The 24,701-nt window shown below is 48.2% G+C and overlaps 1 long non-coding RNA gene across 1 annotated transcript in view; it reads right to left on the bottom strand.

The window, feature by feature from the left end:
* Nucleotides 1–5,354: 5,354 nt before the first annotated feature.
* LOC132248516 (uncharacterized) overlaps nt 5,355–24,701 on the bottom strand; it is a 195,368-nt gene continuing 176,021 nt past the window's right edge. The window contains exon 4 of the long non-coding RNA XR_009459719.1: nt 5,355–14,041. This is a non-coding gene — a long non-coding RNA (uncharacterized LOC132248516). The remainder of the gene's footprint in view (nt 14,042–24,701) is intronic.

Below are 24,701 nucleotides of genomic sequence, written 5' to 3'. Positions count from 1 at the left end.
TTCATTTCCTTAGGAGTCTCTTTTAACTTATGTCTAACTAGTTTCCTCATTTTGATATAGTATCCCTTCTTAAAATTAAAGGCTACTGTGGTAGATATTCTTCTTATCTCCCCTCCTATGTGGCTGTCAAACCCAATTGCATTGTGGTCACTATTACAGAGTGGTTCAGTATTACAGTAACAATTTCCCCGCAACATAGTTTGCCTCCAAACAATTTCCTTTCGACCAGAAGAAAGGAACTTGCTGCCTGAAAGCTTGTCCAACAGCTCTACCAACTATACAGTTGGTTCAATGAAAGATATTACAACAAGTCCTTGCCCTTTGAACATGTCCTGGATGATCATCTTGGCTACAACACTCCAAACATCCCATAATAAAAAATCCTTAATTAATCTATGTTTAGCAATTAGGATTAGTGGTCAAATATCTTTCAAACCATTACAGTTTTAGCCTTATGAGACTATTATTCCCTTAAACGAATACAGGAACAAGAATATCTTTGGACATATATAGGTAATAGAAAAATATCAAATCTTTATTATTGGCCTTTTAAGTCAACACTTCATGTAATAAATATATATATATGTCATGAATTGTTCTTGCTGATATTGGATCTGCTCAGGTGAATTATATTGAAATTACTCTATGTATATGGATGCAAGTTCCATATTGAACACAATCCAATTAAAAAAATATATATATATAATCATCTTCTGTGGTATGGAAACCAATGCTGCAGAACAGAGATTCTAGATGTGTTTGTGATTGTGTGACTGCATCTGCAGCACAGATGTTGAGTAATTTAAAAAAAAAATGGATCAAACAAATAGGAATTCCACTGTAAAATAGCAGTGAATTAAGATAATTTTATTACCACAAATGTGTATGGCCCAGACAGATAAACACATTGTTTCTGCCCTGAAGATGTTATCGTCTGAGATGAGCTATAACTTGGTAGAGGGAAGACAGAATAAATGTTACAATGCCAAGGGGAAGTGGATATCTGAGTTGATAAATATACAGTTGGAGTGTCTATAGATTTCTTCATACCAGTTCTGTGACAGTAGCTGAAAAAAAATTCCTGAATTTCATTGTTAAAGCACTTAAAAAAGGAGAACCCCTATATATTTTATGGAGTTAAAGCTCCTTCTGAACTCACTGTATAAGATAATGTGCAATTAGACTACCAACCCTTGGAAAATAAAATCCTTACTATTAATTGTGCTTGAAGAGAATTTTACTTTCATTCAAACAGTAGAAGCCTGTATTTTTGAAGCCAAGTCAGCCTATTTCTATCCTTGGTCCTACAATATATTTAGGGTAGGACAAACATGACAATCTTTCACTAATTCATTTTGCACAGATTACAAATCTTCAACATGTTTGCAAGAAGCAAAATGTTCACTCAATTTTACACATTAAGTCCCTTGCCCTCCATGGGTATATCTACATGGCACAACACCATGGAGCTGGCTTAGGTACTGGAAGCAGAACAGCTATGTTCATGGAGCATTCCACCGAGGCTAATTAGCATTGCTAAGGCATATAACAGCCTAGGTGAAGCACTCTGTTAACATGACTATACTACTTCTAGTATGCAGCCTAGCTTTTCATAGCTGGCTTGGGTATCCATGCACAACCCCACATTGTACTATGCAGACATATTCCATGTGCCACAATTAGTTGGCATGATATTTCAGCATATAACAGAGAAAACAAAATGTATTCATTGGCACATGTATTTCCAATACTTTACAGAGCTGCAAACATCAGGTCATATGTGACAGTAAGGCCAGGAACACTTCTACCAGTACAAGTGATTGAAAACCAGTCTATACCTATAACAGAACAGAAGTTCAGCATGCATAGACTGGTTAAAAAGTGGGAGAACCCAGTCGAAGATTTGCTTTCTCCCTCCTCCTACCAAATGGTGAATGTGTGTTCTGTTCGCCACTGCTCTAAACTACATACAGAAAGCTGCGTAACTTAGATCAACTCTGCCTCAGACTTTTTGAATATCTGTATCTAGCCTAGAAGTTAAGAAAAGAATATTCATACTTTACTCTAGGAAGACAACATTGCTTAGTGATTATGGGTGAGTACAGGTGTTGCCCTTCATGGACTTTAAGCATGTAGAAAGCACTTTACAGCCCTAACAGAACAGATGTTGATGGCACATGAAGTGCTTTAAAAATGGGGGAGCCCACCCTAAGTTAACCCTGGATAGATATAAACTAACCTAAAGCACTTTCTTTTAGAGCACTTGATTGAACATCTGTGCCAAATCCCATTGAGGGTTAATTTAGAGTGCCACTACCTCAGGTGACATTGTGCAGGGCTGTGCTCAAGCCTCAGACAGGGCTCCTGAGCTCTGCCTGACTGCTAGGCTGGCCCAACTTCCTCGACTGTTACTGACCCAAGTCAGTGCTTCAGGGGAAGAAGTCCGGATCTCTCTCCTGGCAGCCACCTTGGCTGGGCTGTGGCATGCTGCTGACTGGCTTGGGGGCAGGGGCTGTAGGGAAAGGACTCGGGTCTGTGCCCCTGCAGCAGTCCAGGCTGTAGCACTGTGGGGTGACCTGGCTGGGGGCTGCTATGGGGGAAGGGCTCTGGGGTCAACCTCACTGTAGCAGGCCTGATCAGGCAGCAGTGCATTGCAGCTGCTGGCTGCAGTTGTCAAGAGGCTGGGAGGGAGTGAGCCCCCCCCCTGCCATGGACCAGGTTCACCTCCCTGACCCCAGTCAACAAGTTAAGGGGAAGGTCTGTTCCCCCTCTCCTCCCTCCACTCCCCCAGCCACTGCTGACAGTCACCAGCTGGTTGGGGGTTCTCTGTCAGCCTCCTGGGAGGCATGCAAGAGCACCCCCAATGGCCAGTGTGGGCAGGCTGCAAGCCCCGCCCCTCCCCCCCCACTGAACAGCAAACAAAGTTTCATAGTAGCTAGGGTCAGGAGGGACCTAAACAGATCATCTAACCTGACCCCCCTGCCACAGGCAGGAATGAATGCTGGGTTCACAAGACCCCAGACAGGTGATCATCCAACCTCCTCTTGAATTTGCCCAAGGTAGGGGCGAGGACCATTTCCCTGGGAAGTTAATTCCAGATTTTGGCCACCCTAAATGTAAAATATTGCCTTCTGATCTCTAATCTAAACCTATTCTCCATCAGCTTATGACCATTGTTCCTTGTCACCCCAGGTGGTGCTGGGGAAAAACGGGCTCTACCTATTTGCTGTTGATCTCCCCTGATGAGTTTGTAGGCAGCCACCAGCTCCCCCCTCAGCCTCCTCTTGCTGAGGCTGAACAGGTTCAGGTCCTTCAGTCTCTCCTCATAGGGCCTGTCCTGCTGCCCTCTCACCAAGCAGGTGGCCCTCCTCTGAACCCTCTCCAGGCTGGCCACATCCCTTTTGAAGTGCGGCATCCAGTGCTGGACGCAGTACTCCAACTGCAGCCTGACCAAAGTCACATAGAGAAGAAGTATCACCTCTCTGGACATCTGCTTGATTGGCATCCCCTGTAACTTACAGTGATTTGAATAAAGTGTGGTAAGTTAGAGCATTTCTGCCAGGGGCTTTTTGAAGATCTGTACTTACCCTAGGGCATTGACCCAGGATTCAGGAGCCTTAGGTTCAGTTTCTGTGGGGGAAATTTGCAGCAGGGGAGCAAAAATAGACCCCTGGATATCCAGGGGTCAAAGAATACCACAGGGGAAAAAGCGAGTCAGGGCATGGTCCCAGACTCTGCCCTGAGGCAACTAGAGGCTTGATCCTCCACAGAGATGATCTGCCAGCCTGCCACAGCATCTCTGTGGTTGGCCCTTTTCCCGGTCCTGAAGCATGCTGTCTGCCCATGGTAGACACGCAATGGTGCAAGCTGCAGGGACCTAGACTTGGCTTCTGCTAGGTAAGTAGGGGGTTGGGGGGGATGAAACAGGGAGGGGACCTTTCCCAACTCCCTGTTTGTTCTCCCTGTTCCCCATTCCCTCTCCCAGCCCCCTTCCCCCCCCCCCCACTCACTGGCAGTAGCAGAGAATGAGCTGGAGGCTGGAGAGAGCAGGGGAATGTCTCCAGCTTATTTCCAGGGGCTTGTCTCCAGCCTCCTGCTTGTCTCCAGCCTCAGGAGGCTGAAGACAGCAGGGGAATGATCAGAAGTCTGGAGACAGCCCCTGGAGACATTCCCCTGCTGTCTCCAGCCCGCTGCTCATTCCCTTGCTCATCTCCAGCCTCCCAAGGCTGGAGACAAGCAAGTGAATGAACAGGGGGCTGGAGACCAGCAGGAGGCTGGAGACAAGCCACTGCTCTCTCCAGCCTCCTGCTCCTTCGCTGCTACTGCTGGTGAGTGTGTGGGGGAGGGCTGGGAGAGGGAACAGGGGTTGGGGCTGGAGACAAGCAGGAGAGGGAGAAGGGTGGGTGGAGAGAGCAGGAGGCTGAAGACAAGTCCATGGACATAAGCTGGAGGCTTCCACTGCTCTCTCCAGCCTCGTGCTCATTCTCTGCTACTGCTGGTGAGTGTGGGGGTGGGTGCAGCTGGGAGAGCAAGCAGGGAGCTGGGGGAATGAACAGAGGGCAGGGGAATAAAAGGGAGATGGTGGGGAATGGACAGGGGATAGGAGAACAAGCCTCCTGCTCATTCTCCTATTCTCTCCAGCCTCCTGCTTGTTCTCCTACTCATCTCCAGCCTCCAGAGGTTGGAGAAGAGCAAGAGAATGAGCAGGGGGCTGGAGACCAGTGCTGGAGCTGGGGGGTGGAGCTGTAGCCCCTGAGGGGCCTGGGACCCTGCTGGCAGGGTAGTCCATGTGTTGGGGGGGGTGCTCTGCCTTGTGTGGGGAAGGGGACCATTGGCAATGCATAGGGGGTGCACACAGGTCCCCTTAAAAAACTTGCTGCCAACATTGTTGGCAGTGCCTGTGGACTGTCACCGCTTGCCTCTGCCCCCTGCCCTGCCCCCCCCCCCCCACTGCCAGCAGCATCTGTGGGCAGCCAGCAATTGCCACTGGCCACCACTATCACTGCCGGCAGAGTCTGCGGGTGGTTACTGACCCCCGGTTGGCGATCGCCACGCCTCCCCCCACTGCTGACAGTGCTGGCAGTGCCTGTGGGACCTCCCCACTTACCACTGCCACCATGCTCCTACCACAACCACGGCCTCTGTGCCCCACCAGCTGCCAGGGGCATGCAGCATTCATGCAGAGGACTCACCCCTCCTAAGCAGCCCCCACACCCACAGTCCCCCAACACCTACCCACACACTGACTCACATCCCTCCACACACATGCACCCAATCCCCTTCCCACCCCCTCCTGCAAACCCCACATCCCCTATAACACAGCTTCCATGTGATAAGGAAACCAAAAGCAACCATTAAAACATAGATATTTAGGATTTATTTTATAATGATACTAGAGACACTAGTAGGCTTCCAAATTTCTTTAACATTGTAAATATAGCAATAAAACATTGCCTGTCTGATCAATCTCCCTTTCTCTCTCTCTTTTGTTCTAATTGTGGAAGAATGTGGATTTGGAGGTATATTAAAAAGTGAATTTGGGATGCTGCTTCAGCAGTCTAGTTGACACAAGGGGCTAGTGTCCCCAGATACCAAGTGGCTGGACCTCAGAAGCTTCTGTCTATTTGTAACATTCAAAATAGTGTGGGCCCTAAGGTCCACCCAGCTAATGAGTAGCCCCTATTGTATGGGGGCTAGTGGGTAAATGTTACAACAAAATACTTGGGACAATTAATGAAAAAACAGGATAGGAGTGTTGTGTGGGTCAAAGGGTCAAAATGTGAAAACAAGTGCATCTGAGGGGGACACCAAGAAGAGCTCCCTGGGCTGCACCCACTGGTCCTCAAAGGCATCCAAGGAGCCAGTGGATGCTGCCCACTGGTGCTCTTCCTGGAAACATACATGGACAAGTGAGAGGAAAGTGGCTCCACAGTCTCCAGGCACCTTCCCAGCCACAGCCTCCTTCCTGGTCAAATACAGGGCCCACTTAGCCAGGGCCAGGGCCAGGAGAAGGTTGACAAGGAGGTCCCGGGACTTGGTGGGGCCATGGATGGGGTGACCAAAAACAAAAAGCTGGGGGATGAAATTCAACCAGAACCTCAACAGGAGGCTCTGGAGGTGGAGGGGCTGCAGCCTGGCACACTTGAGGGTCATGAAGACTGGGGCGTCCAAGAAACTTATCACATACACGCCTATGGTGATGGCTCCATGGAGAAGCCACCAGCTGAGGGCCCCAGTGGCTTGTGGATGAGGGTGGAGTATATATAGACTCAGCCAATGGGGTGCCCCAGCCACACCCTTGCCAAGCAGGTCTCCCCACTTGGTGTCTGGGCGGAATGTGAGAGCAGCATGATGGACAGTGTGGTGCATGAGCATGTAGAGGTGGCAGGGACGGAAAGTGGAAAAGCAGACTGGTCTGCTGTCTTCCAGCCAGCTCAGGTGGTGGAGGAGGGAGCACCATGAAGTTGGGAAAGGCGCCAATCCCATGGCAAACTCCAGTGGGCTAGAGGACACCAGGCGGTGGAAGCAGGCAGGGACCATTGCTGCACAGGACCTGGTCAACAAAGGCAAGGGTGTCAGGAGGTAGGGCAGATTTCATGTCCTGGACCAGATGGCACATTGCACATGTCATGGGCAGACCCATGTGCCAAGCCAGTGTAGCAGGGTCCACTCACTCCTGCCTATCATAGTCCAGGAAGTCTCCAATATGGGTGACACCAGCCAGGATCAACCTCTGTCGCTACTGGGGTGCCTCTGCCATCAGCACCTCCAGCGGGGGTTCCAGAGGAGGGGCTTGATGAGCAGGTCAGCACCCTGGGTGACTGTTGTGGAGCACCTGGAGGCAGAGACCAGCCTCCAGGCCCAGATTAGGTCCCGGTAGAAATCTGGCAGTCCTCGCAGGTCCTGCAGGGAGAAGCCCCACAGACTGAGGAGCTGCCAGTTGTATTAAAGCCCCTGGAAGTAGCAGTGGAAAGCATGCCCCAGGTGGCTCCATGCCATGTGGCCACTGACACCATACAGCAGTTGCTGCAAGGCCTGAAGGTGGAAAGCCAGAGAGGAGTCGCCGGCAGGGCCTCTGGGTGGATAGGTAGTGTGGCATGGTGCTGGTCCAGATGGAGAGGGCATCCCACTGGGTCTGTCTTCACTGCCCCTTTTTATAGGGGCATATCTTGTGTGACCCTAGTGACAGGAGGCATGCCCAGGCAAGGGTCAGCCCCTGGTGTACTGAACATGTGTGCTTCATGCAAGGATGTGCAGTTTCAGGTGTCTGTAATGGTGAGAGTTGCTGGTTTTGCCGGGTCTTTTGTCTTTCAAATGCTCGTCTTGTCTCTGTTCCTGGGTGAGGTCCGTGGATCCTGGATGAATCAATGCAAGGCGGTGGCCCAGCCATTACAGGCCATTCAGTAGAGGCCTGCTACCATTGTATATCAATCATTCCCAATCACACTCATTCATCCGGGAACCAATTTACATGGGAGGGATACATGACTCATACAGTTGCGACACAGGGGATGCCCAGGCAGAGGACACAAGATGGAGACTTGACATGACTTTGGTTCACTTACAAACACAGGCCTAAACCATACAATATCCATATGAAACAATAAAAATCAATATAAAAATGATAATAATACGATATACATCAGTAAGAATCAATATAAACCTAATAATAATACAATATAAAACAGTGGATATCCAAAACCAAAAACTTGCTACCAGAATAAAAATGTTTAAAGCTTATCCTACATCTTAGCTTACATATACTTATCTATAGGGAAAAGCAAGGGAGAGAAAAGGTCAGAAATGGTTGGGGAAGGGGAAGGAATGCATTTTAAAATAAACACCAAAAAAAACCCCCAAACACCGGGGTTTTTACTACACTATAGTGCACTTGATCCCCTCAGGCAATGGTGGTCTAGGCTTAGGGGCAGGGCCCTTTCCCTTCCCACTCCCAGCTGTTTAGGAGGCTAAAGAGGAGCCCTTCCCACTGCCCTTACCCTTGGTCCCTGATGATGGGAGAGGGGGCTTGGGAACCCCTCCGGGGGCGGGGGGCTGGCCAGAGGACACCCCCTGGACCTGTTGGCTCCCTACTGGAGTCCCAGCTGCCCCTGAAGCAGAGGTTGCAGGCTTCTCCACCCCTGGTGGGCTTTAAACTAGGCTCATTGGGGGAAGGGGATGATGAGGATGGAGGGAGCCACGGAACACTGAAACAAGAGTCACCCACAAGAACATGCCAGCCAAGACAGGCAAGGAGCGCAAGAAATACCCAGGTAAGAGACAGGGGCCCAGATAGTCCTGGGAATAGGGGGGTAGCACATGCACCTTCAGGAGGCCTTAAATGCCTCTATACCAATACTTGTAGTATGGGGAACAAGCAGGAGGAACTTACCCTCCTGCTAGCTAACACAGACACAGTGGGGCTCACTGAAACTTGGTGGGATCCAACACATGACTGGGCAGTCAACATCAAGGGCTATAGGCTGTACAGGAGAGATAGAACAGGGAAGAAAGTGGGGGGGGGGGGTGCTCTACATCAAAGAGCAGTACACATCCTCAACAAACAACACTGGGTCAGAGGAGGGGCAGACTGAAGTGCTCTGGGTCAGAATTCAAGGAGGTTGGGGGGAAAGGGACTTAATGGTGGGTGTCTACTACAGGCCATCCAACCAGAGAGAAGAGCTAGACTGGGAAGTCTCAGGTCAGCTTGTGGAGGCAGTTAAGTCAAAGGATGTGGTGATCATGGGTGACCTAAAGTATCCAGAAATCTGCTGGGAAGAGTAGTCAGCCAGGTCTGACCGCTCACGTAGGTTCCCAGCCAAGTTACAGGACCTCATTCTAACCCAGGAGGTGCACAGTCCCACCAGGGGAAATGCCTTGTTGGACCCAGTCCTGGCCACAGGCAACAACCTGGTGAGGGGACTGCGGGTGCTCAACCACGTGGGTGATAGCGATCATCGCCTACTGGAATTCACCATCCAATGCAAGGTGTCAAAAGCCTGCAGCAAGGCAGCAGCCCTGGACTTCAGGAGGACAGATTTTAATGAGGTAAGAAGGCTAGTTGGGGAGGCTCTGGGGTCCTGGAAGGGAGGGGAGTTGGGAGTCCAAGAAGAGTGGTCATTCTTTAAGGAGATGATCCTCCAAGCCCAAAGGGTGACAATCCCAATGCAGATCAAAGGGGGCAAGAGTACTCAAAAACCCCCATGGCTCACCAAAAGCATCCAGGAATGTCTCCTAGCTAAAAATGAGGCATACACCCAAAGGAAGGGAGGGACTATCACCAGGGAGGATTATACCTCCTTGGCTTGAGATTGTAGGGGGGCTGTTAGGAAAGCTAAGGTGGAGATGGAACTGGGACTAGCAACCAAGATCAACAATAACAGGTAGTCCTTTTTTAAATATATAGGGAGTAAAAAGAAGGTACCAAGTAATGTAGGAAATCTGGTCATCACACCAGACAGCAAAGCTAACCTATTTAAGAATTTCTTTGCCTTCATTTTTCTGAGCAGGGACCAGGTCATCCCCACAACTGGGATCCCTGTAGGCCCCAGGGGAGGTACATCCAGGCCTAGGGTCAAAGAAGACATAGTCAGGGAACTTTTGGAGGGATTAGATGTATTTAAATCACCAGGTCCTGATGATCTCCACACCAGAGTGCTGAGGGATTTAGCAGAGGTCATTGTGGGACCCCTGGCACGGCTTTACGAGCACTTATGGTGCTCTGGTGAGGTACCAGAGGACTGGAAAAGGGCCAGTGTGGTTCCCATTTTCAAAAAATGGAGGAAGGAGGACCCAGGAAACGATAGGCCAGTTAGTCTTACCTTGATCCTGGGTAAGCTTTTTGAGAGAATTATCCTGGTGCATGTCCGCGAGGGACCAGCAGGGGAGATTATGCTCAGGGACAAGGAACATGGGTTCATTAGAGGCAGATCCTGTCAGACCAACCTGGTGGCCTTCTATGACTGGGTCACAAAATCCTTGGACACAGGTGTTGCAGTGGTCATAGTCTTTCTGGACTTTTGGAAGGCCTTCAACACTGTCTCTCACCCCATTCTCATTAAAAAACTAGGAGAATGTGGCATCAATACCTACCCAGTCAGATGGGTCACTAATTGGCTGGAAGGCCACACCCAGAGAGTGGTGGTGAATGGGTCTTTTTCAACCTGGAGGGATGTGGGTAGTGGGGTTCCCCAGGGCTCAGTCCTTGGGTCCGCACTGTTCAACATCTTCATCAGCGACTTGGATGAGGGGGTAAAAACCACCCTGTTCAAATTCGCAGATGACACTAAGATGTGGGGAGAAGTGGGCACGCTAGAAGGGAGGAATAGGCTGCAATCGGACCTGGACAGGTTACAGGGGTGGGCAGATGAGAACAGGATGGGTTTCAACACTGAAAAATGCAAGGTACTGCACCTGGGGAGGAAAAACCAGCAGCATACTTACAGGCTGGGGAACTCCCTTCTTGTCAGTGCAGAGGCAGAAATGGATCTTGGAGTCATTATTGATGCCAAAATGAACATGGGCTGACAGTGTGGGGACCAATCAGGAAGACCAGCCATACCTTGCCATGCATCCACAGATGCATCACGAGCAGGTCCAAGGAGGTGATCCTCCTGCTCTATACAACACTTGTCAGGCCACAGTTGGAGTAATGCATTCAGTTCTGGGCACCGCACTTCAGGAGGGATGTGGAGAGGGTCCAGAGGAGGGTCAACATGGAGAGGGTCCAGAGGAGGGCCACCTGCATGATCAGGGGTCAGCAGGGTAGGCCGTATGAGCAGAGGCTACAGGACCCGAACCTGTTCAGCCTCCACAAGAGAAGTCTGAGGGGGGATCTAGTGGCCATTTAAAAACTAGTCGGGGGGCCCAGCAGGCATTGGGAGAGTTCCTGTTCCCCCAAGCACTACCAGGAATGACAAGAAATAATAGTCACAAGCTGGCAGAGGCTTGTGGATTCAGGCTAGATATCAGGTGGCACTACTTCATTGTCAGGACGGCTATGATCTGGAAACAACTTCCAAGAGAAGTGGTGTTGGCTCCTAACCTGGGGGTCTTTAAAAGGAGGCTGGATGAACACCTTGCCGGGGTTGTTTGACTGCAGTACTGTTTCCTGCCATGGCAGTGGGTCGGACTTGATGATCTGCTCAGGTCCCTTCCAACTATGAAACTATGAAACGTGGAGCCCCTGCAGAACATACTAGGAAATCTGGTGGTTGCACCAGATGACAAAGCTAATCTCTAACAATTTCTTTGCCTCCATTTTTCTGAGCAGAGACCAGGTCATCCCCCCAACTGGGATCCCCAACGGTCCCAGGGGAGGCACAGCCAGGCCCAGGGTCAGTAATGACCTAGTCAGGGAACTTCTGGTGGAACTAGACATGTTCAAATCAGCAGGTCCTGACGATCTCCACCCCAGAGTACTGAAGGAATTAGCAGAAGTCATTGAGGGACCCCTGACACGGCTTTATGAGCACTCATGGTGCTCTGGCGAGGTGCCAGGGGACTGGAAAAGTGCCAATGTGGTCCCCATTTTCACAAAAGGGAGGAAGGAGGACCCAGGAAATTATAGAACCATTAGTCTTACCTCAATCCTGGGGAAGCTCCTTGAGAAAATTAGCTAGGTGCATATCTGTGAGGGACCAGCAGGGAAGATTATGCTTAGGGTCAACCAGCATGGGTTCATTAGAGGCAGGTCCTGTCAGACAAACCTGGTGGCCTTCTATGCCTAGGTCACAAGAGCCTTAGACGCAGGTGTCACAGTGGACATAGTCTTTCTGGACTTTAGGAAGGCCTTCGACACTGTTTCTCACCCCATTCTCATTAAAAAATTAGGCAACTGTGGTGTCGATGCCTACATGGTCAGGTAGGTTACTAATTGGCTGAAGGGCCACACCAAAAGAGTGGTGGTGGATGGGTCATTTTTGACCTGGAGGGATGTGGGCAGTGGCGTTCCCTAGGGCTCAGTCCTTGGGCCCGCACTGTTCAACCTCTTCATCAGTGACTTGGACAAGGGGGTGAAAAGCACCTTGTTCAAATTCACAGATGACACTAAGATGTGGGGAGAAGTTGGCACAATAGAGGAGAGGAACAGGCTGAGAACAGGATGGGTTTCAATACTGACAAGTGCAAGGTGTTGCACCTGGGGAGGAAGAATCAGCAGCATACCTACAGGCTGGGGAACTCCCTCCTTGTTAGTGCAGAGGCAGAAAAAGATCTTGGAGTCACTATTGATTCCAAGATGAACATGAGCCGACAATGTGCATCCACAGGTGCATCTCAAGTAGGGCCAAGGAGGTGATCCTTCCCCTCTATGCGACACTGGTCAGGCCACAGCTGGAGTACTGTGTCCAGCTCTGGGCACCCCACTTCAAGAGGGATGTGGACAACATTGAGAGGGTCCAGAGGAGGGCCACCAGCATGATCCAGGGACAGCAGGGCAGACCCCACAATGAGAGGCTATGGGACCTGAAACTGTTCAGCCTTCACAAGACAAGGCTGAGGGGGGACCTGGTGACTGTCTATAAACTCACTAGGGGGGACCAGAAGGGTTTGGGGGAGACCTTGTTTCCCCTACCGCCCCCTGGGATAACAAGGAATAATGGCCACAAGTTGTTGGAGAGTAGGTTTAGATTAGACACCCGTAAGAACTACTTCACAGTCGGTGGCTAGGATCTGGAACCAACTTCCAAGGGAAGTGGTGCTGGCTCCTACCGTGGGGGTCTTTAAGAAGCGACTTGATGCCTACCTGGCTGGGGTCATTTGAACCCAGTTTTCCTCCTACCCAGGCAGGGGGTCGGACTTGAAAATCTATAAGGTCCCTTCCAACCCTACTTCGATGATTCTATGTGGGGATGCAGTCAGGAAGGCTAACCATACCTTGTCATGCATCCACAGATGCATCATGAGCAGGTTCAAGGAGGTGATCCTCCCCCTCTATGCAACATTGGTCAGGCTGCAGTTGGAGTACTGTGTCCAGTTCTGGGCACCACACTTCAGGAGGGATGTGGACAGCATCAAGAGGGTCCAGAGGAGGGCCACTCGCATGATCAGGGGACAGCAAGGATATGAGGGGAGGCTATGGGACCTGAAGATGTTCAGCTTCCACAAGAGAAGGCTGAGAAAGGACCTGGTAGCCGTCTAAAAATTGACCAAGGGGGACCAGCAGGCAATGGGAGAGTCCCTGTTCCCCTGAGCACTACCGGGAATAATGAGGAATAACGGCCATAAACTGACAGAGAGTAGATTCAGGCTAGATATCAAGAGTCAACACTTCACAGTCAGGGTGGCTAGGATCTGGAACCAACTTCCAAGGGAAGTGGTGCTCACTCCTACCCTCGGGGTCTAGAAAAGGAGGCTAGATAGACACCTAGCCGGGATCATTTGACCCCAGAATTCTTTTCTGCTCATGGCATTGATCTGCTCAGGTCCCTTCTGACCCTACCAGCTATGAAACTATGGAGGAGTTTGGTCAGACTCTGCCTCCGGGGTGGAAGTTGCAGGGGCATGTATCCCCTTGGGGGCTTTGCTGGGATCTACCCCCATAGTGGGGGCATCTGCCCCCCCAGAAGTTTTCTGCCCTGGCATTGTTTCACATGAGGGCAGGGAAGACAATAAAGAAAAAACATAATATCCAGTGGAGCTGGTGAATCTAATAGGGGCAAGTTGGGGTTGTCGGGGAGAAGGGGGGTAGGGAGGAAGGGGTCTGAAGCTCAGTAAGCTACAGCTCCATGGGAAAACAACTGGGAGGCCTCTGCTTTGAGAATGTGGGGGAGGGGGAACACACACACAAGAGCTGGGGAAATTTGAGCTGGCTTACTCAGCCACACAACAAACACCAGGGCAGGGGGATTGGACCACAGGACTTACAACACAAGGGCCAGAATGCACAGGGAAGGCTGCTGAGACAAATGTAAAAGATGGCTGGAGTGGTGGAGGGGCTTTGTTTGTTGAAGATCTGTCCAGAAGCTCCACAGGCCTCTAGCCAGGCACTCAGCAGCACAGCAGTAGGCAGGAAGACAAAGCAGGATCAGATGCAGTGAGGTAGCTGTGGGGGAGAGCAGGAGCATTCAGTCAATTAGGAAGTAACCCAGTATAGGTGTGGTGTCAGGTGGTGCAAAGTGGTGTAGCAGGGAATCTCCCTCTCTCCTGAGAGGGGGCAACAGCAGCAGCAGCAGTAGTGGTAGTAGTGATGGTGGGAGCCATCCAGTTCAACCACTCAGGGTGTGCTTCTGGTGAAAGTGGAGGTGAAAGTGGGGGTTGGCCTGCCAAGGCAGCTGAGGTAGGCAAGGCACCTTTAGGTTCTGGCAGTGATGGTGGGGATGGAAGGGCCTACAGGCAGTGCAGTCTCCTTCCCCAGGCTGTCCCCTGACTGCAGCTTGGCAGCTGGCTTGGCAGCAGGCTGCAACAGAGGTGCAGAAGCTGGGGTGCACTGCCATGTAGCAGGCCCCTCCCCAAGGGGGAGGGGCAGGGAAGCAGCATGCAGCAGAAGACCCCTCCATGGTGGGAGGCAGCAACAGCAGCAGCAGCAACCCAAGGCAGGAAAGGATGCAGCCAACTCACTCCTAAACATCCTGAGAAGAAGCCAGCAGCTAGCAGTAGCCAGAGGCAGGAAAACGCCTGGCCATCTTCACCCCAGGAGCTCCTGAGACCAAGCGTGCAGCAACAGCAACAGCAGCAGCCACCACTGCCACCTGAGACAGGAAGGGGCATGGCCAACTTCCTCCCAGAGGCTTCTCCCCCTGAAGCTCCTGAGGGCAAGTAGCTCTGAGCTACTGGTTAGGGCAGCTTTTTATTCTTCTGGGGACAGCACAGGTGCTGGCGCGGGCTCTATCTCCCCCTGGCTGCGGATCCGGGAGGAGCTAGGCAGTGTTATTTTGCCCCAAGTTGTGGTACAAATACGCTAGATTTTAGACACAAAGCCTAGATTTAGACATAATGCTTTACTTTTGCAATATGCTTCTGTATCCAGTACGGCTTGCAAGTAGCTTCTGCATATAGGTTAAGGCCTGCTTAACACTTAGAACTAGCACAGTAACCTAGAGTTACACGAAGACAGGGGGTTACTAGAGGGTACCAAGTTTACCGCAGTACCCCTGTGCAAAACACGCAGGTGCGACATATCCCATAATAAGTTGAGCATAGCAACCTTTGAACTCCGACATCCTGTGGAAGCTTAGATATGACCTTTGGAAACTATGACGTCTTGAATAGAAGCTTGTAGAAATCGTAAGACAACCAATAGTTGCAAGGTTCTTTGTCTAGATAAGCTATAAAAAGACCCCCGGACAGTACCCTGGGGTCGACTCTGCTTTGGGTTACTTAACCCCTTTGTCGATCGATTGCGCGATCAATAAACTTATAACGGACCTAGCCTGAATGTGTGACTCCCTCCTTGAGGTATTTGGATTAAGCCTCCAGGGGCACGAAACTAGCAATTTGTGCAACAAAGTGACACAATTTGTTCCACAATAAAGTGCATGTCCGAGCACGTGTCCTGTGGCAAAAAGCCCAGGCTCAAATTTGCACCACTTCTATTTGAGCTGCTGCAAGCGCACATGCGTACATGTGTGGACATGCCTCATGTGTCTCTTGTTTCCTTATCTGTAAAATGATCCAAATCTCCATTTTAAGCATTTTGGCTACTTGCAGACATGAAAAAAAACCCCCAAAACCCCAGTGCTTTACCAGAAGAGGAAGCATGTCAGTAAGACCTGGCTCCCAACATCTGTATAGATCAGGAGCTTCAGCAGGGCTTTTTTGCATTTTCATCTAAAGATGATTCAATCAGTTATTAAATAAAAGTGCCAAAAAGCCTGGCTGAAGCTTCCAATCTATACAGATGTTGGTGTTAGGTGAACTGAGTCAAACTAATGTAATGCCTCTTTTGGGTATGTGCTGCACTTGGCTCAGGAGCTCATGGAGCTGAAAGTAAAGTGCCTTTTTTTTTTTCCATGTCTGCAAGCAGCATTTGAGATCTATATATGGTAGGTGATACATAGGAACCAGGTATTACTAAAATACTGGGATCTATACTAAGGGCTCGATCTGCATATTTCCTGCCTTTTATCTTCATCACTCCTCCTGTCCTCTTTTTTCCATTTCCTCCTATGAAATCATCCCTACACTCACTGTTCCACACAAAAAAAAACATTTTTTTCAATAAGCCATCTAAAATTATTTAAAAAAAAAAACAGGTTGAAAACAAGGCAATGAAGGCCTAGCCTAATTCACAACTTTATTTTTATTAACCTTGCATAATCCCTCACCAATATTGCTTTGTTACGGTGGTTATTTGGTGTTATATCTATTTTAGGCCAAAAATTCAACAGGGTATGGACTGGACTTTTTAATTATCTGGTGACTCATAAATGATAATAGAAACAATTGCTACATTTTAAAGTGTGAGCTTGATCTTTCTTAACTAAAACATTTCAAAGGACCATCTTGATTCTGTACTATTCTGAAGCTTTGTAAACTTTTTGCTCCCTCCTCCCCCCAGAGACTCAGCCACCTTTTCTGGGTCTTTTTGTCACTGATTCTTTCTGAGTGTTCCTGGTTTCTCTGTCACAAAAGTGAGAAAGGTTCTTTTAAAAGCATTCACTTCGCACTTGTTTATTTCTTGCTAAGTCATATCACTCCACGGCTCGCTCTCAGTGCTGCTTCAAAACAGCTTCTCCCACTAAATGGTGCTATTGCTACTAGCTTCCTGATCTACTTTCTGGGAAAATACTGTTCTTTTGAACAGAACAGTTGATTTATGAAGGAATCAGAAGGCTGCTTTTATATATCTGAAGTCCAAGAGCTCAGAGATATTGAATGGCATATTTTACATGAAGTCTTACTATAGAGTGTTATTGTCTCTCTCCTGATTTCTCTTGTGGTGCCAATGGAAAGTCATGATTCTTTAGACTGAAGCTTTGAAACAAATTATCTTACAAATACTGCTGGAGGAAGCCCTGTGTGTCTTTATATTGCATTAAAAATGCATGTCTCGTGTAAAACAAACTATGAAGAGAATGGACATTAGGAATTAGTCTAAAGCAGTTATTGTACTGAGTAGAATAATGGGAAACTTGCTTTTTTTTAAATTTTCATATAAGTATGCTCACCTTAAGGAAATCCTGGACATTCATCTGCGACATCCCAGGATACTGCCCCCTCCTTGGCAGGGGTGGGGGCAGGGTGGTGTGTCAGGCAGCAGTGCCTGCCTGCCCACCTGCAAGGTCTTTTATGCTGCTCCAGCTGTCAGCCAGAATGCACCCCACACCCTTGCATTTCTAAGGACACCCATTATAATTCTCAACAGCCAGCCAGGACTGGCCTATGAAATCCAGGACAGTCCTGGCTAAACCAGAACATATAGTCACCCTATGTATATAGTAGGTCTGTCTGAAATGACTAGTATTCACTTTGGATTTGGATGTGGCCGATTCGGGGGACAGTGATATGATTTGGTGATTCAAATCACTATCCCGAATTGATTCAGCCAAATCTGATTTGGAGATTCTGCTGAACCGGCTGAATTTCTGAACTGGACAGGTCCCATCCCCTGCCTGCTCTCCCAGCCCTGTCAATGGCTGCCCTGCCCGGCTCCAGCTCTCAATTCTTTAAAAAAAATGAATAAAGCCCTGAACTCACCGGCTCCTGCTAGGTGGGGGCGCCATCCCCACTGCATCCTGCTGCCCCATGCTGCATTCCACTTCCCCATGCATCCCCCTATCCCCCCTAGCCCCACCATGGGTGTCCCACCCAGTCCCAACTCCCAGTTTAAAAAAAAAGAAAGAAAGCTGCAGTCTCATCAGCTCTTGTCAGGCAAGGGGGCCATCCCCACTGCCCTGTGCTGTGTGTGGGGTCTATGCCATGAGCCCCCAGAAGCCCCAAGACTGCTACAGCAGCTGGTGAGTGGGGGCTGTTGTTTGTTTTTTTTTTAAACCAGGAGCTGGGGTGGGTGGGGCAGCGATGGAGGGGGGTGCTGAGATAGTGGGCGGGAGTAAAGGACTGGTAAGGATCCCCCCCGGTCCCTTTACCCCTCCTCCAACCCCCCCTCCCCTGCTCCTGCTTACCAGCACAGAGTCTGGGTCCAGCTCCCTGCATTGATGAGCGGGGAGTGCCCAAATCACTGAAGCTCTCTGAATCTTTTCTGAATTGATTCAGAGAGCTTTGAATCGATTCAGACCTTTTTATTGGTCTTCTGATTTGATTCAGAGATTCAGACGCCAAATCGGCCTGAATCTCCTCCAAATCGAATCAGCACCCAAAGCTTGACACAGCCATAACATATAAGCCTTTTGTATATTTAGGGTCCATAGTCACCCATTCTATCCACATTCTCTCTCTCTCTCTTTCATATCCTCTCTCCTCATGTTCTGCTTTGAACACTGGTTTCAAACACACCTACAACATCGAAGTCAAATTCTTCCCAAACAACACAATTCTGGTCAAAGCCATGTGAAACTGCCAAATATACCTATGTTACATAGTGTTTATGGAGAGAACTATTATAGGATTTTCTAGCTTATCTGGGAATTTCTGGGATGTTCCACAATGTACTGCTATCACAAAAATAGAAAATCTCATTCTGGGATTTATTAACAGGTCATTTTTAAGACAGGTAGATAATTATCTTGTTCTATTCAGCACTGCAGAGGGTGCAGTAGTTTATACAATGTCTATTTTGTGGCACCACATTCAAGGAAGATAGTGGTAAATTAGAGAAAGGCCAAAGGGGAGCAACATGAATGATAAAATATCTAGAAAACAGGGCATATGTGAAGAAAATACAAGAAATGTGATTTTTTTTTTTTTGTTTACTAAAGAGAAGACCAAGAACATGAAAACTTTCCTTCAGTATGTATAAAGACTGGCACAAAAAAAAAAAAAAAAAAACAACAGTGAATTTTCTCCATATATTCTGGAAGTGGGATAAAAAGAAATTGGCATAATTTACAGCTAGAAACCCAGACTCAACCATTTTTTTCCTAGGCATTAGGAAAAAAACTTTTACCTGTAAGAATAGTGAAGCATTGGAGGAAGGTAGCTAGAGATAGAAACTTGTTCACTGGAGGTATTTTAAGAGAGGTTGTTAGCTGTGTTAGTCTGAAGTTAGGCAGAAGACAGATATGCATATTACAGACTAACTAAATAAGATATATGTACAGCATAAGCTTTTGTGAACTTGAGCTCACTTCATGTTATATCAACAGCTATGACAAATGGTGCCTCTACAGGGGGATAGAGTAGGCGACCTATAAAAGTCCTGCCTGGGCAAACTCTGTATTATTTTTATGAGCTACAAATCAAAATTGAAGACTCTTGCATGGCCTAAATGAAACTGCCCATGTCTACTGTATTACATTGCTGCAGATAATACAACTGTGCTAGAAAATGTTTCTGCCTATATTGTTAAAGATGCAGGCTTTAGAAATCTGTTGGCAAAATGAAGATCCAAAGAGAGCATTCCATCTGGGTTAACCTTTTTTTCCATATGTCATCCCCTGTGAAATGTTTTATGTATGTATTCTTTGGAAATAAATTGGAAGAAGCAGCTGTGTGTGCTGCCCACCTGCTAAAGCCTACAATCTAGTGTTATTTCAATTAGATTTGATTGCAGGAAAAAGTTTATGAAACAGCTATCAGTGATTTCATGCCATCTGGCTTCCGCTATTCTCCTATTTAGAGATACCCTGTGTTTACATTGATTGGCCTTCTATATATGCAAGCACAGTTGAGCTCTATGTTTCTTTTTATTTGCTTGATAACAGTGTGCTTGGTGCTGCACAAAAATAGTGAAATAAAAGTCCTAGCTCTCAAGAAACTCAAATGAATTTAGTTTGGACAGTACAGACAGAAACACATGATGCAGAGGTCAAGAGTATACTTCCAGAGGGGTAATTAAAAAAAAAAAAAGGACTACCTGGTTTATCTATTCAAAATTAATGCAAATGCTAAGGAAAGTTCCTATTAAATTTAATGAGTATATGAAAATCTTTTCTCTCCTTAATCAATATTATTCCATGACCAGTTACTAACTTAGTAACATTCCAAAGGCCAGGGAGATGGGAACATTCCCTCTCCCTCCTTTTGGATGAGGTTTGAGATCGAGAATTGAATGTAACAACCTAGAAATACATTCTCCATTCCTTCAAAGTTTTCTTAATGTGCCTTGATACATTGCCAGGAAGAATCTAGTGTATAGACACAAGATATAATTCACTCTAACAGAATAATTTTTATTCTGACTTCAACCTAAGTCAGATTAAATTTCATAGTTGTGATGGAGTTTCTCTGAGTTTTGAGCAGGTTTGAACCCTGTGCTTGAGGCAAACCCTGAAAGGAAGACCACATGGATGAACCATGGATGGAAGTGGTGCTGGCTCCTACCTTGGGGGTCTTTAAGAGGAGGCTTGACATTTATTTACCTAGCTGGGGTTATTTGAGTCCAGTTTTCTCTTCTGCCCAGGGCAGGGAGTCTGACTAGAAGTTCTACAAGGTCCCTTCTCACCCTACATCTATGAATCTATGAATCTAATCTATGAACCTTCTGTATGAAATGATAGTTTAGGCTTGGGAATGAATATTGCCTCCCTGAAACATTTTATGTTCACTCTTCCTATGTGCCTTCATTTCCCCACTAAAATGGTGAATGCTTTGTAATAATAGTAATTACCATTACCATTGTACTACTTTGTACTAATGGTAATTACCATTGCACAATCTGGAAGTGTCACATGATCTTCATTTTGAACCTTTTGAAACTCTGTCGCAGGGTACCTTTGGTGCCTGACACTTTAAGAGGCTTAAACAGGCTGTGGAGAAGCTGGCAGGTTCAGTGTGGCTAAATGAGGCAGTCACATGAGCAGAAGGGAGTTCCTGGATTACAAGTTGGGGCTGAGCAGCCTCACTGTAAACCCAAGGTTCAGGGTAGGAACTATGGGCATGGAGGAGTGTCCTAGTCCTGGGGCATGACCTAAAACTATACCCTGCTAAAGTTGGATGGTGGGGTGGGGCTGCTTTTGGAGGTGTGATCCCCAGGAAATGCCACACCAGTGCCTCCCTAGTGAAAGGCAACGTTGGGATGCCTTATAGCCGCAGCCCCCATGATCTGGTGGGTTACCCTGTAGATAGGACAGGGGAAGGGTGCAGGTATGTCATCAAGCCTGAGACCCAAGAGGCATAAGTCCGAGAGCCCCAGGCAGAAGGCAGAACAGTAGCCCCAGTAAGGAGGTGGTGTGATGGTCTCAGTGGGAGGACATGTGAGGGAACAGCTGCACAGTAGGCCATTTAGAGTAGGGCCCGTATGGGGCCTGAAGGGCTGTGCATAGATGGCGTAGAGTAGGGTCTTCGCAGGCAGGCCTGAAGGGCTGCACGGGGGCTGCACAGAATAGGGTCCATGTGAGGGGTCTGAAGGACTGTGCATAGGCCAGCCCCAGTAGTTTGACAGAGCAAGCCCCAGTGAGAGGGCAGAGTAGTTAACCCAGCAAGAGGATAGTGTGAGGCCCCAATGAGGGGGGCATGTGGCCAAGATAAGTCTTCGGACACCTGAGGCCAAGTTTGGGCCAGAGGCCGAGTGCAGGCCCAGCAATGGGACTGAGGGAGTTCGGAGTAATTTGGATGCCATTTGTGAGGCATGGAACATGGTATAAGGGGAGGTTCAGAGCCAGGGACTATGCCCTTGGCATAGGGCAATAAATGAGCAGCCTCGCACCTTGTAAACATCTACTAATTAGGTACATCAAAGGTAAAGCAGGTGGGCAGACTACCCTAAACAGGTGAGCAAGCCAATGATTTGACCACCCATGAGATGGCCCCATCACACTCTGTAAAAGCAAAACATTATTCATTCATCAGAAAACTCAGAGCTCTTTTAAATCTATATTTAATTTTCATTTTGCAGCCCTACTGCTAATGCTTATCTCTCTTGAATTATTATTACTTGTATAAAATGGATTTGAAATAATTTACATTGTAAACAGTTTGGGGTATGAGAGCTTTCTATTCTGTGCAAGTGCAAAGCCTAACACAAGGTTCTGGTGCCTCTGGCCACATTCAGACAAGCATGGTCGTGTGGCATGTGGTGCCGCAGACATGTCTGTGCAACGGGATGGGGTCTTAAAGGATGGCTGTGATCTTCCAAGGCCCCTTACCATGCCAAGTTGGTTCAATAGGCATCCTTGATTCTCACCCGCCACGTCTTTGATGGAAACTATATAGTAGGGAGGCTGCCTTTATATCCTCTTGGACACAGTTTGCTGTATTCTCTGGCCCTGTGGGCTCCTGGACCCCTTGTGGGTCCCATTTTAAAGTGGGTGTTTTGGGGCACCCTAGCCTTATGGGCTGTATGCATGGCTCCAACCACCCCTTTACCATGCCCCAAGCCTCGCAGGTGGTACCAACATTGTTCGGTCTGGGCCTTGTTGCAATTTGGCCCCTTTGTCCTCCCTGGGCTCTCCGCAGCCCTGTCTCGCTTGGCGCCTCACTGGCGCTTGGGATCAATGCAGCCCTGCAAAATGCTGCGCCTTCTCTGGCGCTGGGGTTGGTGCACCCCAAACGCTAGGCCCTCTCTGGCTCTGGGGTCCCCACTCTGCCGTGGATCCCCTATGAGACCTCCTCCTTCCCCTAATAGCCTCACCCAAACCACTGGGATTTTATACAACAATAAACAAAACACAAGCCCCTGGGCTGTAACATAAATTCAAGCAGCTCGGCTATAACCTCAGACCAACCCTACCAGGGAATGCTCCTTTCCTTAACAGTATTGGAAGCTGCTCCTGCAGACAAGCCTCTCCCCTTTGCTTGCTCTGGGAGAGCTCCTTCCCCCTTGGCTGCTGGCAGGGAACTGCCCTCCCTCCCTGGACCTGGGCCTGGGCCTTGCCCCTTCTGGTCAGCTGACCATGTGCAGATGCAGGCTAATTTACCCTCTGGCTTGTTGCCCTAGTAACCTGCACCTGGGCTTCTGTCTCTCTCTCCCTGGGCCTCTTCCCAGGCAGCCTCTGCCCCTCTAGGAGCAGGGCACCTTTGTGCCCTGTGACAGTCTGCAGCACCACATACTGCACATTCAGGTGTTCTCCACACTGCAAGGTAGGAGGGGGGGGGGTGACCCTGGGAGATCCCAGGGTGTAAAAAACCCTGTGAAAAAAAAAAAAGCAGGGTGGCGTATGCTGGGACAGCATGTGCCACCCAAAATCAGAGCCTGGCCAGCCAGAGCCATGCTCCAGCTGCCAGCCAGGCTTGACACTGCTGCAGCCCCAGGAGGCCCCCAAAACCCCAGGTAAGAGTGCTGGGGCCATCTCAGGGCTAGCTCCAGCCTCCACTACCCCACCCAGGATAACCTGCTGTGCACCAGAGGGTGCAAGGCACAGGCATTCCCCAGGGACAAGTACCAGCAGCACAAGGTATCCTACAGCTAGTTGTCCCTGGGGAACCAAACATCCGTGCTCATGTGGCACGACCTGTGGGTCTTATGTGGTATCATACTATAAATAGGAAATAATAATGAGTGCTCAGTTTTGGTGTGATTGTGCTCTCACTGAACTCAATGGCAGTAAAAGGTCCTAGTGACTTCAGCTGAAATTAAGTCAGTGTTGTGCAGAATGCATTCAGGACCAGATTTTTAAAGGCATTTAAAAATCTGGTCCATTGTATATTGCAAATTAAGCCCGACCGTGCTTTGTTGGTCTCACTTTCTCTTGAGAATGAACTTAGAAAATCAGGTTTCTCCAAACTTCTTTGTTAGTTTCATTACTTCACAAAGGTATCAGTCACTTTACTTTGAAAAAGCAAAACACAGTACAGATGGAGTGGCAAACAATGTACAGTACCTGCATTAATAAGTCAAATATTTGAAGAAACTGAACAATTTCCTTTGATCCTGATGAAAATGGGGGGGGGGGGGGGGGGGAGAAACATATTTGCTTTTGCAAATTCCCTTATGAATTATTTACTATATCACTAAAACAACTTATGCTAATAATACTGTAATAAGCTGTGCAGTTCAGGCTCTGACTCATGTTCCACTGAAGAGGTATCTAGTGAAAGCTCAGGAAATTATGCTTTACCTTGCCATCGTTCTCTAGAATATAAATGATGTAATTAGCCTAGCATCATGGAATATACCGGTATGTTATGTGACTTCAAATGTGCATTTTTTACCTTCTAGACGCTTGTTAATGAACAAAGAATAATCACACACTGATATTACCCTGATGTTCATGGTTGTTGTTTTATTATTTGTTGAAATCAGGACTACACATAATGAGATGTTCCCTTCTAAAAAGCTTGCAATCTGAACAGAAGAGAAAATAAAAGTGGGAGGAAGAAGTATAATTGTCCCAATTTTTTTAAGAGAATAGGAATGGAGACACTGTGAGCCTGTGCATAGACAAAACAAGAGGTGTGTTTGCATGACACTTTAAAATGGGCTAAATATTTTTGCATTGCTTTAATGGTGTCAGTGTTTGCACGCCATGACAGCATAGTGCAGATTAATTCCAGTTGCTGTAGGAAATTCGGTGGTGTAATGCACCTTAAATAACTTGGGGCACAGCAATCTAAAACTCTTTTGAGGAGTTTTAGTTTGTTGCCCTATATCCATGGAGCAAAGCACTAGGCTTTGTGCAGCTCCACGGCTCTTCAGAAAACCCTGCAGGCAGCCTGGCACCAGCCTGGGAAAGCAAGCTCCATGCAAGAAAAGAGGTGAGCCTGATCTG

This window comes from Alligator mississippiensis, chromosome 2 (assembly GCF_030867095.1).
Source record: "Alligator mississippiensis isolate rAllMis1 chromosome 2, rAllMis1, whole genome shotgun sequence".
Classification (NCBI taxonomy): Eukaryota; Metazoa; Chordata; order Crocodylia; family Alligatoridae; genus Alligator; species Alligator mississippiensis.
The sequence above is the reverse complement of the archived record's forward strand: the minus strand, read 5'-3'. Positions and strand labels throughout refer to the sequence as shown.